This window comes from Anguilla anguilla, chromosome 3 (genome assembly GCF_013347855.1).
Source record: "Anguilla anguilla isolate fAngAng1 chromosome 3, fAngAng1.pri, whole genome shotgun sequence".
In the NCBI taxonomy this organism is placed as follows: Eukaryota; Metazoa; Chordata; class Actinopteri; order Anguilliformes; family Anguillidae; genus Anguilla; species Anguilla anguilla.
This window is the reverse complement of record NC_049203.1, coordinates 63,807,131-63,820,472: the sequence shown is the minus strand read 5'-3', so window position 1 is coordinate 63,820,472 and position 13,342 is coordinate 63,807,131. Positions and strand designations below refer to the sequence as shown.

Sequence of the window (13,342 nt, the reverse complement as noted above, 5' to 3'; positions counted from 1 at the left end):
GTGTTTGTAAGTGTGTGTTAGTGTGTGTGGGTGTGTGTGTGTGTGATTATGCGTGTTTCTGTGTGTGTGTGTTTGTGTGTGCCTGTGTGTCTTTGTGTACCTGTGTGCCTTTGTGTGTGTATGAGCACGAGTGCTCATGTTTGTGTGAATGCGTGTACGCATGCATGTGTGAACACTCAACACAACCACCTTACACCAGAGGACCACAGCATATGACCCTATTTATGCCACTTGTCTAAAGAAACACATTTGCTTTAAAAAAATCCTTGTTCAAAATATTAGTTGTGAGTCCAATAACAGCAGAATACGTTCCACAGACCATAAATGTACGCAGCGGCCGAGCAGAAAACCTCGAGCAGACCAGAAAACCTCGAGCAGACCAGGCTGCTGGGTAGCGTCGGAGTCTAAACAGAAGAGTCTCTCAGATTAATGAGTTTCGCAGGCGGTAATTGCCAGGTGCCAGGTTATCAACTTCACTCGCTTGCCACCGGCACCTCGGGGACTCGCTCTCCTTCGACAGAGAGGCCATTGTTTGCACTCACTGCCCTAATGATTCCGAATGCCCACACGTCACTCCTCCTCCCGGCCTGGCATCTCCAAACCATTACCTGTCCCTCCGTCTAACTCGCTGTCTGTTACCAAAGTCAAAGTGAAACCCTGCTTTGTTTTTCGAGTGACATCATAATTTACTCTTGCTAAAGCAGGGCTATTATGTATTCATTGCTGTATTTAATAAACTGTGTATTTCCCCCATAATAATCTAATATACCAATAATACGTGTTTATTTAAACACATTTAAGTGCATACTTTGTATATGTATACATTTGTCAAATAGAAGACGATCATTATTGGCATTGTTATTGTTGTACACAACCCCCATTTTTCTGAGATGTGTAGAACAGCGGAGAATACAGAAGCTCATGATTACACGCAATGGACCAATTAGGAAGCACGCCTGGAACTGCGTTACTTCCGAAATGTCATGTTGTGAATATTTCAAGAGGCAGTCCCAGCTTTTTTTTTTTTTTTCTCATGCTTGACCCAATTTAGTGAGCAGACCTCACGACATACCAAAACGTCCGCCTGTCTGCTGAACCCCCCAACCCCCGCTTCCTCCTCCTGCCCCCCACCCCCCCCCCCCCCCCCATGACCCCCACCACAACCCCCTGAGGAAAAAGCCTAGGCTGACGGAATGAGACACGGGTAAAAAAACGAAGATCCGCTGACCTCATTGGACCAGCACTAGCCTAATGCACAATGCCATTACTCACAGAGACGCACTGTATGCTCAACTAAGAGCGCTTCAGAAAACGTTAGAGAAGGTAACACAAAGTTCACACAAAGCAGGTAAGGAGGACTGGAGGAGGAGTGGGGGGTGGGGGGGCATTTGTATTGTAATTAAAATAAAAAAGAGTGGCACGTCCGTGCTTGAACATATAATACAGCACTCAACCGACAGTGTAATAAGCACGGGGATTTACGGCTTCTATGTGTCCATTATGCTTTTAATGATCCTGTACCGCCAGTTTCGTTCCATTCCCTGCTCTTTATGCATTTCATATCTCGCCCGCACATTAAAAAAGATTCATTCTCAACCGTTACCGTTGTTTCAAACGTCGCTGCTAAACTGAACGTATACTGCATACCGTAATTTCTCTTTCAAGTAGGCCTAGTTTTAAACTAGCTAAGCGGAAAAATATTAACTATTTATTTTAACTATTCGGTTTGCATAAAAAGGCATTCTGCCCCGCTGTGGGATTGTATGTGGGATTCTTTCATATATATATATATATATATATATATATATATATATCAGCAGTAATGGATATTTTCATATATATATATATATATATATATATATATATAATATAAATCAGCAGTAATGGATCCGCTACAGTGTACTCAGTACTGTGTTTAAATAAATGTGTGCAGCTCCTTGCTCTCTACAAGCTTGTTACATCAGCAACATCCTAAATAAGCCCAGCGATGGGAAATAAATCAACCGCCAAGCTCGCTGAGGTTTTTTTTTTTTTTTTTTCTTCTTCACCCTTTAAGCCAGCGAAGGGCTTTTTAGCTTTTTAACCCGTGGCTCTTTCTAATTATGTGTGGCCCGCGCTCGAGCCGCCGGAGAATATCGTTTGAGCGTGTCTGATGGAGTGGGAGCAGGATGGAGGATGTCAGGAATTTAACCATGTGAATTTAATGTCAGCGCCCAGTAAATATCTCCTCTCCGCAGACCCTTGATGGCAACAACCGTGACAGCCCGACTGTGTTGCACTATGCAGATTTGCATGTGTATGCTGCTATTAAAAAATAAGACACATGTCAATCATCTCTAAAATAAACAAACATGCTATGATCTACCATGGTATTGGGTATTTCTTGAATTCTGAATTAACCAAATAGCGATAATTACCATGTCCTGCATGCTTTAAGAATATTATAAAGTACCCAGAGGCTTATATCTGAGCTGTCTATTTCAGTGATGCCAATCCACAGTTAACTTGAAGCAGTTGATCCTAAATAAATGTTATTATTGCATATGGACAAAATGAATAACTCATAAATCCGCCTCATAGAGGATTTAAAAATGAAATGTCACTCTTAAAGGTTCTGAAACCTCAATGCAACAGAATGTAGGCTAACAAATGAGCAGAATTCCTTCGTAAAACCCCAAACTGTAAGGAGGCATTAATCTTCTGTCTCATTCCCTGGTTGCAATCGATCGGGAAAAAAAACAATTTTGAGTCAAATTTCAAAGAAACTTTGACGAATGGCAGCTCTGCAATTAATCAGATTGCACAGTTCGCATTTGCATCGTAATAAAAGCGCGGCTGATAGACAGAAAATTGCACTGACAGGGGAGGAGTCCTAATCACTTTCTGTTTTTTCGACGAGAGACCCCCGCTGCTTGGTAAAATTAGAGCGATCGTCCATTTAAACGTGCTTAATAAGTACAAATTCCTTGAAGAGCACGGGGCCATATTGTCATCGTAAGTCAGCGCTCAAGTGCTGCCAAGACATGAGCGGACGCTGGGGACGGATTTAACGAGTACGGAGTCCCGCTGCTTCACACAATAACGGTGGGACCGCAGAGATCCCTGGCGACGGTGTGGCTGAATTTTAATTAGAGCACGCATGTCCTTACGCCCCGTCCCAGAACGCTCGCATCAGAACAGACGCAGAGTAAACAGGTACAGGATTTTTTTTTTTTTAAACAAACATTGATTTAAGATGCTTTTTAAAAATAATAATAATAAAAATGCATACAAGGGATAAGTAGGACTTTCATCGTCTCCTTTTAGGCCTAACTTTTGTTTCAGTGGTGGTGGTATTTCCCGAGCTAATTAAGGCAACAACACCCTTGATGCAAACACAATAATAATAATAATAACAATAATAATATAGACAGCACCTAAATAATTCTAGACAGCTGCTATGACCTCTCTACCACCCACTCCTCCACAAAAAACCTGTTCATATACTGGACACACAAAAATACTGCTGCTTTTAAAAAGGGTATTGGAAAAAGACCTCAGGATCTACCCCCCTGCACAATCAACCCCTTAAAAGCTCCAGAGATACAAACACTCCCATCTGTAAAGAAAGGAGAGAGAGCAGGACATCCTTACTGGGGACCGCAGTGGTGGGGTTAAATCAGGGAACTGCCTTTGATCTGAAATTCCATCTCTAGAAAAAATGAATATGAGGCCGCCGGTAGTTCTATCATATTTTCTTTTATAAGGGCACAGAATAAAAGCATGAAATTAGATCCATCTATAAACAAAGGTTTCCTGCCATAATCTTCACACACGCACAGCACATAATTAGCATTGTTTTCTTTCCGGTTGACAAAGTAATAGACGGAAAACACTAGGTTTTACACCCTGAATTTATATATAATGCCATTTTATTGTTCATATTGCCAGCCCAATGCAGTTCCAGAGTATATTTCCCATGACAACACTAAAATCAGAACTTGAATTGCTTCGGTACAACACCCATTTGTTTCAGTGGGATTCCAAAAAAAAAAAAAAATTCAATGAATTTGATTTAGCAACATAATAAAATAGACATTTAAACAGAAAAGCCATATAAATTAGCCTACAGGCATCTACTTAAAAGCTAGTAAGCTAAACACTGTAATGTAAATAAAGATTGCGGTGGAATAATTGTTAATATAACTTAACCAAAATGTTCTCCTGAAAAGTTACTGCAGCAATAATGGTATGAAACCAAGACCGCTCCATTTCCAGAGAATGTGATGCAAAAACAGTCATCCCTTGTCAACGGTTCACAAGCCCCGCCTGACAAAATTTTATTTTCTCACATTTGATGTTCTCCAGAATGAATGCTCCCTGCCCTGGGACAACAGATGACATTTAGCTCGATCGCTAATTTTGGGACAACTAAGTGGCCGTTCATTGTCCCTGTCAAAAATAGAAATAAATAAATAACAGTACTCTCAGAGGTGTCAGGAAAGTCACTCGGCTTGCATTTGGCATTAACGTGAGAGGGCATGCCCATGTTTCCAAAAATGAAAATATATTGACATTAAAACATTATGTTGCCAGAATGACATGTAATCCGGTGCCGGTTTACTGTACCTACTTAAATGGGCCTACTAATTATAGCTATTTGACAACTGTGTAAACGAGAGCAAGACTGGCTCACTGCCTTGTGGTAAACTACTTACACCGTCAACAGACCACAAATCAAAAAAAAAAAAGGAAACAGCGGACCTACGCTCATTGCCAAACAAGGAGGAAGTCGTAGGATATTAATGATCTCACTCTCAGGTTGTTTCACAAACAGCACGTCGAGTCCGGTGTGCAGGCAGAGGTCAGGAAAATATTGGCGAGGCTAACTCAGAGCACAGTTACAGTCCCTTCAAAGGGGGGCGAGGTGTGCACGCATGACCCCCTTCACCAAAGCGGTGATTCTAGTGTTTCCTCATCAGTCAGCCTCCACGATAATGAAAAACAGAAAGAAAAATAAATAAATAAGAGGGGGTGTTGGAGGGTTGGGGGGGGGGAGGAGTCTAACACACTGAATAGAGAGATATTTTTTTTGCAAAATTCTGTAGGCAAGAAACGGTCCTCGGCCAATCATATCCATGCTGGTCAAATGATCAAATGATCACACAAAGTCAGAAGAATACCTAATGCTAGATCAGTCCATGAAGAATACCATCTTATTAACATTGTTGCACAGTTCAGCTACACAGTATTCCCTGAAACATAGTCAACAAAGCTACCAATTACTCTTATAGGTCACCTATGGGCTATGCCATACATTCGCTAATGCTACTGTTTTTATGCTTAGACCCTCTTGAAATAACATAAATATTCTTGCATAAGTTAACAGTTCATTTAGCAACACATTTTTGCAAGCTGATTTTAGGGGAGAAATGTTCAAGACGAGTCCTCATGCACTTATGCTGTTCATGAGAATTCCAGCTGCGAATTGCACATTTTCGCATTTCAGCGGCTTTACGACACCTTTTCTCTCCGTTTTTTTTCTTTCTTTTTTCTCTTTTTTTCGATAGCTCAAAATCTGCTGCTAATGTTACTCCCCGCACACAAACCCGCAGGGGGTCTAAGAAGACCAAAAGAGATGTCAACAGCTACCAGGCCTCGGCCCCTTTTTTCCCCCAGCCACAGAGCGTATCGATCACACACACGCCGCGCCTTCTGCCACGCGCGTTCTCTCTCTCGCTCCCTCTTACGCTCTATTGTGCTTTAATACGACGCGTCGATCGCTCCTGGGCGGCCCGTGAGCGAGCGCGTTGGGCGAGCGAGCGCATCAGGCGGGCTTAAGGGGCGGGAGCGGGGGGTAATCAGCGGCTTTGAGGAGGCGACGCCGCCCCCCGAGCCTTTCGAGGAGGAGGCCGCCGCCGCCGCCACCGCCGATCGCCTCGGCTGATGATGTCAATTTTCCAAGCGGTCCCCGGAGAGAGGCCAGGCACCCCAGAAAATAAAAAAAATAAAAAAAGATATGGCCTCTCGAGCGGCAGGGGGTTAGCGCCAGACTCTTATTAGACTAAAGGCTCGCGGTCTTCAGGAATAAATACGCTCGCGGTCCGCGCCCGTTTTTCACGTAGGCGTCAACGGGCTCGTAAAGATCCCGGCGCAGGCCTACGTGAACCGGGCGTATAAAATCTCCTCTGCCGCTCGCCGCTGTGCTGTATTCCACCAGGTATTTTCTGAATAAATAAATAAATAAAGAAATAAAGAAATAAATATGGTATGTTTATTCATTAAATTACGCGTAATGCCCTTTGGGGACCCCAGTTAAATGGACAGTCAGCAGAAAGCGCGAGTGTTTATTTTGGCTAATAAAACCCGAGGACTGAGCAATGCTGATCGCCATGGTGATAACTCCTCTCCGGCGCACCGCTGTGATTGGAGGTGCCGTGCCGGTATATAAGTAGGCCCACTTGACAAAATGCTCAATAGGCAAACATTTTCGAAAAAAATGCAATCAGCAGAGCAAATGCAGTAGGGATTACCGACCCCAATACACGTATGCAAGTCTTACTGCATCCCGGATCAAGGTAGAGAGTCCGTGGGGGGGGGGGGGGGGGGGCGGTTGGGTGAGGGGGGAACTTTTTATTCACATACAGGATTTTACTTCAGTAATCGTACGAGACGAATCGAAAAACCTGCCAGAGAGCCAATCTCCCCCGTGTCGTCGACAGGCACACTGCTGGCTGGCTCGCCACAAAGGGGCTGTCTCTGAACAGAACACTCCTGGCACCGGGCGGCTCCGAAGACTCCGAGGCAGCAGCAGCGGCGGTCGACCGCTCCAGAGTCTGTCTCTTTCCGGGCTGGCTGGGGCTGAGGAGAACGCAAGCGCGCGCCCCCCCTCACAGCCCCACTCAGCGAACCGATCTAGGCTTTCTTCCTTTTATTTCGTTCTCGAGCGAGGGGTGAGCTTCAGATAAGATTGCTGCGACACGTCTCCTCACCAAAAAAAAGCGCTCCGTTCGCCCCCTCCCCCCCCCCCCCTTTTCTTATCCTCTTCATCTGAGTAGAGATCCCACTGACTGGTGGAATCGGTGAAAAAACGCCGTCGTTTGAATAGGGTTCGCTCTGAGGTATCAAAAGCCCTCGCGCTGGGGATGAGAGAGTGACAGAATCACACCAATCTATGCACCGGGTCAAAGCAGCACAGCTGGACATAAGAGCTCTTGGTAACACTCGAGAGAACAATGCAGATATAACTGCATAATGCAGTAATGATAACATCATTAAAAATGAACTGTTTATTGTCAGCAATAATTAATGTACATAATTATGTGTTATTAAGAAGGGCAGGGTGGCCAGTTTGATAAAACATCCCTCAAAAGATGTGATATTGACTGCTGAGATGGGAGCATAGCATTATAGTAAGGTAGCAACAGAGCATAATCCTGCCTTGTGGGGAATTCTTCAAATTGCAAGTACTGGAAGAAGTGCATTTTTAAGTGTATTATAGTTATTAATGTTTTCTTAAGTGTTAATAACTGCACCATAATTGAACGTAGTACTGGTTTTAGGGTTCGGTATCCATGTCTGAAATATGAGTGGACTGTATATTTACCATACTTTCTTGCACAATAGGTATCCTGCACTATGTTCACCATGATGCCATTACTTCCTTCTTCTTCTGAGGTCAAAGGTCAAAGGTCAAAAGGAATCAGACACCCAATCATTCTGCAAACAGAAATGTCAGCCTAAGCTTTGGGTGGAGCAGAAAGCAGAATGAGACGTTAAACAGCCCACAGCTGAGTTGCCAAAACTATTTTTGAACAATTTTCAGACAGGTGGACAGCAGGACTTCGGAATCTCTCCACTGCTCTTACAAAACCACAGAAGAAAATATGAATCACCGTGCACTGACGTTTGTTTATTTAAGGGCTATATCTCAAGCCCAGCCGTTCCTCCAGAACGAAGTTACATTATTCCACAAGAAATGAATCACCAAACTTTTTGACCTGGTGGAAAAATTGAAATGCTAGTACGGCAATAAAAAATAATGGCTAGCAATGAAATTGATGCAAGACGGGAATCTTGGGTGCACGTCTGAACCAGATACGTGCCAATAAACTTAAAGACCTCAAGAGGCTGTCACTTTTGATCAGTCCAACAGGCAAAGACATTTAACGACTTTACACTTTTGGTACGAGCGACCTGCCGACTCCATGCCATTTGACGAGAGCGACTTCATGCGACGTTTAATGGATTAACAGTGTTTGGTCATCGTCACAACCAGAACACTAGTGCGACACAATTAGTCTGCCCATTTTATATTGCTCCACTGGCCATGTCTGTCATATATGTACATATACAAACACCTAAACTGACAGACCACCCCCTCCCCTGAATCGTATACACGTATACAGGAAGGTAAGACCTTTTAAATTAAATCAGCACTCAGTACTTCCTCAGTAGGTTTTGCGCTTTGTTCTTTGATTAATACTGTCAGATTAGGGGTTTAAAAGAGCAGCCGATCAGCAGTTCCCCCCTGATCCGTCGCTGGCAGCCAGCGCCTTTCGCTCGCCAAACCGAGACTTCCCCCCCGCCTGCCCCAGCCAGGCATGTTAGAACGAGACTCCGATTGATACCATGTGGGCCGGCCCCACAAAGGCCCATTGTGTTCCGCAAATTCCGCGCAAGTCACATTTATCGAGTTTGACTTCAGCTTGGCTCCCGCAACAGAAGCTAAGGGGCCGAGCTCAATCCGGGCCTCACGCCGAACGAAGCGCTCGGATCCCTAATGCCCAAATCGCACAGCCCCGGCGCTTAATATCGCTCTCTCACTCCCTCTCTCTCTCCCTCTCTCTCTCTCTCTTATTCTTGTTCTCTCTGTCATTTGCAGCTGGAACTGCAAACAGAGACTTGCAGCTGTAAATATGGAGAGAATGATGATCTGCAACTAAACATTGCTTAAACAAAACATGTTCTGAAGCCATCAGCCAATATTCATATCAGGCGGAACTGAACAACGTGACTTGGTATGGAGAAAAATTTCTGAATGAACAAGATCGACGTTTTTTTCCCCCCCATTCATCACTAAGTCCTCTCGCTCAAAGACTTAGTACTAATTGAAGGAGTGACTTTAAGCGCTCGCTAATTAACTGAAATGCAAATACATCTTCCACGCTGATATAACCCCCACTTTGAGCTCTGCGGGACGTGCGGTGCCTTGGCCTAATCTTTGTTTTGCAAAGGGGCTTTTATTTATGAAACTGTGAGGCAAACCAGTTCTTCAGAGGACACGGCTACTTGCAGAGGACATTAATCATTAATACGAGCGGGGATGATGCATACCAGGAAGATACAGCTGTTTGTTCACGCTACACTCGGCTCATCGGCTAACTGACAGCAAAGTCATCCGAGGGGGGGAAATGACCCCAAATGCCCACGAGCTGAACGCTCCCACTCAGGAACATTCGTCTCAGTGAAATCACCCGACATGCACGAAGGCCTCTCGCCTGATCGGGTTCTTTTTTTTGACTCAACCGCGGACGTCAAACACGTTTCGAAATTTAAGGCGCAAGCAGGAGTCCACCCCACGCTGTGCCCCCACAAACCCCACTCCCCCCAACCCCAAAAATTATACAAGATGACAGAATAAAAAAAGAGCAGTTTGGCTCAGATTGTACTCAGACTCAATTACAACGCGATACATCCTGCGGGAGAAAAAAGTAGGTGGGGTGAAAAAAAAAGAAAAAAAAAAGAATGGAGCAGACTGATTGCCTACGGAGGAAAAGGAGGAGAGAGAGAGAGAGAGGAAAAGAAGGAGAGCAGCTGATTGTGACCGGTTATTGCCGCAGCCCGCGAATCAGATCGGCCCAGCGGAGGACGAGGATGAAACGCCGGGCCCTCTGGGTGCTAATCTGCCGTAAAGCCCCGGGGTCAAAGGTCAGGCCCGGAGGCAGACGCCGCCGCCGCCGCCGCCGCATCCCCGTACGTCGCTGCCAAGCCCCTCCGACCCCCCGGGGAACGCCGTGCCAGAGCTTGATAGCGACCGTCGCTAATCTATGGATAAAGGCGACTCAGTCACTCGTCTCTCTGTTTCAAAAGAAGCTTCTTTTTTTTTTTTAGCAGTTCTCCTCTAAGGGCACCGACGCCTGTCCCTCCGCTCGGCACAAACACCACCACAGATTTGTTTTCGCGACATCGCATAAACACAGTCGGAAAATATTACATACTTAGCAGACAGACAGCCTCGTCCGGGGGAAAGCTTGCGCGTACGGAACAGGCGTTTGACGGTTATCCGTTTGTACATCTATAGATTTACTGAAGTGTGCTTCCTCAGTAGCGAGCTCCTCGCATGGGACTCAAACCAAATCTAAATCAAAATCAAATCTTAAGGCTGTAATTTCAATTCTTCAAACGGCGCATCACACAGCCACACTGTGTCTACATTAGCTGCTCTGTTTTCTCTATTAAAATCCCTGAGCAATAACTACAATGCACAGACTCGCCTGTAAAATAATCCTTTGAATTATAATGCTGTAAAGTGCGGCATGTCAACACTTTATGAGGTGAGGATTCTCCTGTTAAACAAGTGATAAGGGAACAACAGCTGCCTGCATGCAAATTGGTAAGTACAGTGCACAGATATGTCAAGACTATAAAAATCACATTTAAAAAAAAATCCTTGGTCTCAAGATCAGATAAGTTTTATTTTCTCTGGCCTTTTTGGTAATCCCCTCACACTAAGCATACCCGCTACCTCAGAGAGTGAAGCTTTCAAGAACAGTCAAAATTGTTTCCTTAAGCCAAAAAGATATGAACCGGGGCTGTTCATATTAGGCCTTGACCACTTTGCAGGCCACTTTGCCCTCCAGCGCCCCTAGTGGTGAACGTACATTCCCACCAGAGCAGTGCTTTTCACTTCAACTTCCAAGTGCCTCAAGTGGTCCTAGCAGCAGGACCTGTTCAGTCAGCCAGGCTGTCAGTCTGCGAGACCGTGAGCGAGTGCACTAGAGAGTTAGGTGCTCTAACGTTCACAGGGGTGTCTCCCCCAAGCCTCAGCCAAAAATCACAACCTGTTTGCTCATTTTTATAGTAATTGCTTTAACAGGCCTGCCACGCTATCTCTTCATCCTCTAATAAAATCAGGCATAAAAACCAGAATGCTCCTCTTCAGCTGTAGCTCCCACTGTTTTCATTGCTGCCGTGCCAGTTTTGAATGTTACCCAATTTATTTCCCAGGAGCCCTAGCAAATAAAAACACAGATCTGCAATTATTTTTCTAGAGCAAGATTTACAGTATTGTTTCATTGCATTATTAGGGCGGGCGGCGTAGTTGGCTGCCAAGCACTGAGAGCATTTTTTTTCATGACCTTATTAAGTTCTACATCGGCCATAGTCAGGTGCTAAAAACAGTCGGTCGACACCTCGAGACTGCATAAGGAAAGCTATCGGAAATGGGAGATGTCAGTCTTCTGCAGGGTAATGTCCACCGCATGGGGTAAAGCAAGCTGTTAAGGAGGAACATAAGTGTCACTGATGGGAGTTTCAAATCAACCATTTAAGCCAAGCTGGCTTAGAGGGAAATCACTCGAGTCTCTACTCCTGTTGGCAATAGCAAGCTCCGTGATTTGTGTTGACGTTCAAAAATGGAAAGGAAAAAAAATCAGTCCAGCTGCAGGGGAAAGAACAAAAAAATGTTTATAAACTGCACACGAAATGTTATAAACACTAAACTATACACATGGGGTTATAGTTAATAACTGCTTTTTATTAATTATTCACCAACTTTAAAAAAAGGACCTCTCTTGCATTTAATTGCTTGCGAGTGGCTAGTATCCTATGGGACTGGGAAGCTATCAATATAAATTTTGCTTCAAAATAAATTAAACGGGAAAGAGAATATTATAATATGCATCCTATCGTATTCTGTGTTTAAAGATTCATATTATTTAAGTTGCAGTAGCAGCATCTGCTGAATCACGGAAGCTGTAAGCCCTAGTAGCAGCCCTGTATCTCGGAGTATTCATAATAATAGTCAGAACTGATATTATTAATGGTAATTAAAGGAAATTATGCAAAATTGACATCATGTGTATTAAATAGCTCATAGTGTACTTGTGTCTGTGTGCAATGTATTTGCAGTATACCTAATGGTTAAAAGGCAGGGTATAATTGTACATCCTGGATTACTAAGGGGTTATCGGTTCTGTCTGTAGGAATTCTCTAATGTACATGGGCGGACCAATCATGGGTGTTTTATGGCTGTATTCGTTTTCTGTTGAACCCATTTCTCAGATATGGAAAGACTGTGTCAGCATGGACGCAGAAGGTATCGAACAAAAGTACTTGCGACATTTTCTGCTGGACACCAGCCAAACACATGCAGGCTCACACACACACCCACACTCACACACACACACACCCACACTCACACACACACACACACACACACCCACACTCACACACACACACACACACACTCACACACACACACACACACAAACACACACACACACACACACACACACACACACACATCCCAGGAACAAAGAATACCAATGGACAGGCACTTTATCAAGAGAGAGGAGGAGGACAAAAAGGAGATTAAAATTACAGGGCAGACCCTCCACCTTCCACCACACACGGACTGATAATCCCACAACAAAAGCCGCCGCAACAAAATGGGCTCGTTACCCTCAACCCCCTCCTGCTCCGGCTAATTGTGGACACTCACAAATCAATTTCCAACCGCCAAACTGACAGGGCGTAGCTGTTTAAACAAATCGATGCTGCCTCGTGCTGTTGTTTGGTGGTCTTCCTCCTGAATCGCCATCGACAAGACCCGAAGCCCGCGTTCTGAAAACAGTCCATCCACCGTTCCACCACTAGCATTCCCCGTAACAATCTGCATGTTATATTGGCAGTGCTAAGCAACTGGCGATATCCATGATCTATCAGCCAATCACAGACCTTGGAGCCTTATTAATAATACGTTGAGCTGCGATTCGTGAAAGTAAGCAACTCTACATCATAGCCTGTGAACAGCGAGGGCTACACTTAACCAACATGGTAGCGTACAGAGGGTATAAAGCCAGATAGGCTGACGTAGGCAGGCAAGTAAATAAATGCTGGACCAGACCCATTTCAGGTCTATCGTTACACAAACGTTCCGCAATTTTACTCCCATCTTTTGTCTGTCTCCTGCTCTGATTTCATGGCGTTTTGGCAATTCCATTAATTTTCCAGGGGGCGGGGGGTTAAGCTTGCGCCACTCTGGCCCTGTCCGTTGCCGAGTGACTCTGGAACTACCCGGCGGTTAATGCGGGGCTTTACGGTTGGTGAACTCGGTACACTTGGGGGGGGGCGGGGGGGG

The 13,342-nt window shown here is 44.8% G+C and overlaps 1 protein-coding gene across 3 annotated transcripts in view; it reads right to left on the bottom strand.

Moving 5' to 3' along the window:
* Nucleotides 1-13,342, bottom strand: part of aff2 (AF4/FMR2 family, member 2) — a 176,879-nt gene that overhangs the window by 136,215 nt on the left and 27,322 nt on the right. The window contains exon 1 of one of the 3 annotated variants that reach the window (XM_035409114.1): nt 7,586-7,684. The exons of the other annotated variants lie outside the window; for them this stretch is intronic. The gene's annotated coding sequence lies outside the window, so the exon portion shown is untranslated. Of the gene's footprint in view, nt 1-7,585; nt 7,685-13,342 lie in introns of those variants that run through there. 3 annotated transcript variants of the gene reach the window in all.